The following is a 5124-nucleotide window of genomic DNA, read 5'->3' on the forward strand; positions in this document are numbered from 1 at the left end:
GCATAGATGGTAGGTAGAAAATAGGGGGGAGAGCAAGAATAGTATGGGAAATGTAGAATCTAAAGAACTTGTGACACATGGGCATGAACTAAAGGGGGGATGGTGGGCGAGGGGTGTGCAGGGTGGAGGAGAATGAAGGGGGGGAAATGGCACAACTGTAATGGCATAACCAGTAAAACACATTTTTTAAAAGGCACATATTGTATGATTTTGAAATTCTGAAGTTGTAGAAAGGGAGGACAGATTTGTGGTTGACAGGGGTTAAAGAGGGGGTAACTATGAAATAACAACACAAGAGTTTCTTGTTGTGATGAATAAATCCTCTATCAATTGAAGGCCATAAGAAAAAAACCGAGGTTTCCTGGCGAAGAAATTCGACCTCAGGATGGTAAAACATAAAAATCCTACCCAAATATCAGTTTATTGGCCTATTCTAGAGCAGATTGGATTCAAAACTACAATTCTTGTCTGAGCATCCAGACTTCTGATTAGTCTCTCCTTAACCTCCATTTGGTCAACTGGGGTCCAATCATACTGAATTAAGTGGAAATTCGAAAAGTAAACAATTCATTCATTTTAAGTTGTGCACCATCTGAGTAGAGTGACCGAATCCTGTGAACCCCACCCTGCCCTTCGCTGGGATCACCCTTTGGTCCAGTGTCTCGCCACCCATTACTGAAGTAGTAGGCGTCCAGTTGCCAGATCAACTTCTTCAGTATAGAGGTGCCTGTTTCAAGTAACCTTTTTTTAACTTAATGGCCCTGAAGTGCAAGAGTAGTGATGCTGCCAATTCTGATATGTGTGGAAAATGCATAAGGTTTAAGTGAAAATGTAAACAACCTTGATTTAATAAGTCATTTTCTCATCTCACCTCATCACAAGAAGCATGAGTACAGTAAGATATTTTGAGAAAGAGACCACATGCACATAACGTTAATAGAGTATATTGCTATAATTGTTCTATTTTATTATACTAGTTATTGTTAATCTCTTACTGTGCCTAACTTAAAAGGTAAATGTCAACATTGTTATGTGTGCGTAGGTAAAAACATAGAATAAATAGTTAGGTACTAACTGCTCTTTTAGACATCCACTGGAGGTTTTGGAATGCATCTCCGTTGAGTAAAAGAGGACTGCTGTAGTTAGTTCTCACAATCACCTGAGCCAAATTCTTAAAATGAATCTGCTACTATATCCTATTGGTTTTATTCCTCTGGATAACCCTGACTGATACAGTGGTATAGCTAATAAGATAACAATGGTGCCACAATGCCATCATAAAAAGAATTAAAAGTATTCAGTAACCAAAATATGAGCAGAAATGAAGAGGAGAGAGACAGACAGACAGAGAACAAAGAACACAGAACAGGGGACTAGAATGCTGTTTCCCAGTGTCACCTCTCGCTTGTCTGCAGCCATGCAGAAAACCTGGCTGCTCGCTGCTGTTGGCTCCCACTGCCTAGGAAACCCGAGGCCTGAGCAGCCTCTCAGACTGTGGCATGGAGGGCCCGGGTTTGGGTCCCGCCCTCTACAGTCATACCTGTTCTTCACGCAGTTGGACAATCCCATTGGAATCTGATCGCTGAGACTGCCATGTGCCTGGAGCTTTGATTGGCCTCTGAATCAGGTTATTTTCCAGATTGGTGTATATTAACCTTCTCTGGGAATGGAGTTGTTCTGATACATGGGGCAAGTTGTACTATTAATGACATGTGACAGGAATTATGATGAAAAGTGTACCTCTGAGATTAGCATCTGTACTTCTTGTCATCACCTACCCACTAATAAAAAGAATTAGCCCTGGCTGGTGTAGCTCAGTGGATTGAGCACAGGCCTGGGAACCAAGAAACCACGGTTCGATTCCCAGTCAGGGCACATGCCTGGGTTGCAGGCCAGTTCCCAGCAGGGGACCCACGAGAGGCAACCAGACATTGATATTTCTCTCCCTCTCTCCTTCCTTTCCCCTCTAAAGATAAATAAATAAAATCTTAAAAAAAAAAAGAATTAAACACTGGCCCACCCCAGTTAATCTTAGGGTTGACTTTTAATTGGGGAGCATTATTTGAATGATCTGTTGTCTAGAACTCCTGTAATCTGTTTGTTTTCCTATTTATTTTTATGGAATTATGTGAACACTGATACATAATTGTCTATCCCTATTGGGACAAAACAGATGATGCTGTCATTGGTCTTAAGTCCATGACACTGTGACTCAGTGAAATATCAGGCAGTAGCTCAGTGGCTTCCATGTTGTGAGGCTGGTGATGCTGAGTCTGGCGGGAGTGAACAGTGAGCAGAGCAACTCCCTACTACGCTGCCCTTGTCAGGTGAGACCACCTGGCTCTTTAGCTTTGTACTCTAGACAGTCACAGATGTGAGGACTGTGGGGATAAATCAATCTTTAAACAAATAATAGGTCTAATGGTTTTTTTAGAGATTGTCCTTGGAGATTAGCATAAAGATAAAAAGACAGATAAAATGAGGAAAATCATAGATAGTAGAATAGAAAACTGGCAAATAAAGTTTAGGAATTTTTAAAACAAATTTTTACAAAACAGTCTCAGGTTCTGTCACCTTATAATTAAACTCAAATAAGCAATGTTATAATATATTAAAAATTTAAGAATCAAAAGATAAAGTTTTAGAAAAATTTGCCTGAATTTTTTAAAGATTTTATGTATTTATCTTTAGAGGGGAAGGAAATGAGAGAGGGAGAGAAATATCAATGTATGGTTGCCTCTCGTGCATCCCCTGCCAGGAAATGGCCCACAACCCAGGCATGTGCCCTGACTGAGAATCGAACCATGATCCTTTGGTTTGTAGGCCCATGCTCAATCCACTGAGCTACACCAGCAAGGGCAGAAATTTGCCTGGATTTTAGTCAAACAATTTTCTAGAAAAAAAAATTCATTTTTTATCACAGAAACCAGAATTTGAGATGACCTTGAGTATTTAAGTTGATGCATTCTTCTGCTCATTACGATTCTTTTCTTAAACAAGGGGAATATGAGTTTGAACACATCAGAAAAAGAATCTCATAAGTTAATGTCATAAGTAGGGAATCTCATAAGTAGGGTAATGGATTTTATTTTCAGAGAAAAACAAAAGCTCCTATAGAAAATCGGGGCTGGATGTTTTAAAATTGTAACATCTATTCACTGCTAAAATGTATAATTAAGAAAAGCATTATTGTTTTACATTTTAGGGAATTTAAATAAACATAGAAAATGTTTTACCTACTATAAGAAGAAAAATATACAACAAAACAGGAAACAGCAATATTATAGAGTTAAATATAACTATATTAATAATTACATCAAATGTATTTGGCCTTAATGCTCGAATTGAAAAGCAGAGAAGTATGAGACTCAATCATATTTTGTCTATAGGAAATCTACTGTAACTATACAGACAAACGTAGGTGAAAAACAGAAGGGTGAAAAGGGCTATACCATGGAAGCATAAATCAAAACAGAATTGGAATAGCTATGTTATTTAACTATGAATTTTGATGAAATGTTTAAAAGAATGCCTTCTGCTACTTACCTAGGGTATCATTATTTGTCTTCTTATTTTTTTTACCACACCATTTATTTTAGGAGTTATCAAAACAGTTGTTCTGTGGTTTGTATTCTCCAAATGTCGAAAACCAAAAGTCGCCTACATGGACATGCTAGACTAAAAATGGACAACTTTTAAATCCCCTATTTAACTTAAGATAAAATTAAGTTATAAGTGTGCCCGAGGTGATCTCTGTCTAAAATCCCCTCACCCTGGAGTAGTGTCCTCTGAAAACTATTTAAAAAGTACATTTTATTTAAAAACAACATAAATATTTAGAGATGTTTCTGTGTTAGTCTTTCTACGAAGGGGATGAAGTCTCAGACCACCTGTGATAAAGGAGAGTTATGGGATCTACTGGAAACTTTGTCATTCAATTGGTCTATCCTTTAGAAAATTTTGATCCCTTATAAAAACTGTATTTAACATAATATCCATTATAACTTGCCACATTCTCTTTGTATTATATATGTTTTCAATTCGTTAATTTTTGTTAGTTTAAGAATAAGGGCAAGTATGTTCATTTATACTTTAGTTGTGTAAGAAACACAAATAACTGGTTTAAGCTAAACAGAAAACGTACTGGCTCACCTCACTGAAAAGCAGAGAGCATAGTTTCAGACAATGATGATATCAGCCAATCCAATGTTAGCATCAAGACTAGATTTTCACCTGCATCTCTCAGCTCTGCTCTCTTCCATGTTGGTTTATTTCCCAGACTGTTCTCTCCCCATTGGTGACCCCCAGGAACTTCATGTTTGTATCTCAGCAGTTTGTGTAAAGAGCAATATTAATTTCTCTTTCCTAATAGTTTCCACAAAATTTTCCAAAGTGACTACCCAATGGTAGTCTGCTTTGGGTAAATCTTTGAACCAGTTTCTGTGGACAGGATAAAGACATTCTGTTCTTGGCCAGGGAGTTGGTATGTGCTCATTGCCAACAATGTGGTGTGATTACCACATCCCAACCCGTGAACTGAGAGTTAGAGACATAAGATTTCCAAAAGGAAAATGCACATCTTTCTAAGGAAGGATTGGGATTAGAGGCTAGTCAATCCACAAATATATCAAACAAAACAAAACATCAATAAATAAAGTCTATCCTCTGTAATCATTGAACAGGATGCTTAAATAAATCCTTTGCACAGAGCTGGTGCTTAAAAAAATATTTGTTCATCGAATGAAGCATTTTAATGCTTACATTTTCTGTATAAAGTTACATGGTTCTTAAAACTTGGAATGATTTTTCTCTCAAGATAACTCAATCTTCCTAAACTTTAGAGAGTTCTTATTTTGGCATGAGTGATTTCCATAAAGAAAAAGATTTCCCAGGGAGAACTATACAAAACTCTCTCCTAATTTTTCCTATGCTTCCATATTTTTCCTCTGCTGATATATTCTTATTACATCTGGTAATTAGTGCAAAAATCGTTTCAAAGAGGCTCACTCTCCTCATTCTAGTAAAGCTTTTTGTGGCAAGGTGGAATAAATAAGTCCTCAAAATATTAGTGTTTTAAGATTAATATATACTCTACAAATTTTATTATATGGTGATTATATATTT

At 37.0% G+C, this 5124-nt stretch overlaps 1 pseudogene; it reads left to right on the forward strand.

Annotated features, from left to right (window-relative positions):
- The first annotated feature begins 1321 nt into the window (after positions 1 to 1321).
- Positions 1322 to 2538, forward strand: LOC128627421 (4-hydroxybenzoate polyprenyltransferase, mitochondrial-like; annotated as a pseudogene).
- Positions 2539 to 5124: the final 2586 nt, after the last annotated feature.

This window comes from Artibeus jamaicensis, unplaced genomic scaffold (assembly GCF_021234435.1).
Source record: "Artibeus jamaicensis isolate MK-2021 breed Jamaican fruit bat unplaced genomic scaffold, CSHL_Jam_final contig_391, whole genome shotgun sequence".
In the NCBI taxonomy this organism is placed as follows: domain Eukaryota; kingdom Metazoa; phylum Chordata; class Mammalia; order Chiroptera; family Phyllostomidae; genus Artibeus; species Artibeus jamaicensis.